Source organism: Geospiza fortis, unplaced genomic scaffold, assembly GCF_000277835.1.
Source record: "Geospiza fortis unplaced genomic scaffold, GeoFor_1.0 scaffold534, whole genome shotgun sequence".
Classification (NCBI taxonomy): domain Eukaryota; kingdom Metazoa; phylum Chordata; class Aves; order Passeriformes; family Thraupidae; genus Geospiza; species Geospiza fortis.
Window position 1 is genome coordinate 243,615 of NW_005054614.1, and position 549 is coordinate 244,163.

Here is a 549-nt window from a genome sequence, read left to right on the forward strand (position 1 = left end):
TTGCGATCGCCCGGGGCCCCCCCCGGCCGCAGCGGGGAGGTGCCTGGCAAGGGACACGGGGGCGTGAGGCTCCCTGAGCCCCCCCTGCCTCTCCCTGGCTCCTTGAGCCCTGCTCACCTAGGATGCTGCTGGGTCCGGGCTTGCGTCCCTCCATGTCCCCCATGGCGGCCACGTAGCGCTGAGCCAGCTCCTGCAGGAGGGGTTCCCCCTCCAGGCCTGTGCAGGGTGGGTGTGAGGAACCCACCTAAGTTACCCACACTGGCAGGGAAAGGCCCCATGAACCCCCCAAAAATGAAAGGGGAGAATAAGATCCTCATTGCATCGCCCCCAGAAATGTGGGGAAAGGAAACTGCCCCACAGAGCCTGCAAAACTGGAGGGGAAGAAGGATGAGATCCATGGAGAAATGGGGAATCTTCCTGAGCACTACAAACTGAGTGAGAAAGAGGTACCCTGCCAGCTTCCCAAAGTGGGAGGGGGAAATGTCCCCATCTCCAGCACCCAATATGGGAGGAAAGGGCACATAAATGAGGAAAACCACACAGGCACAC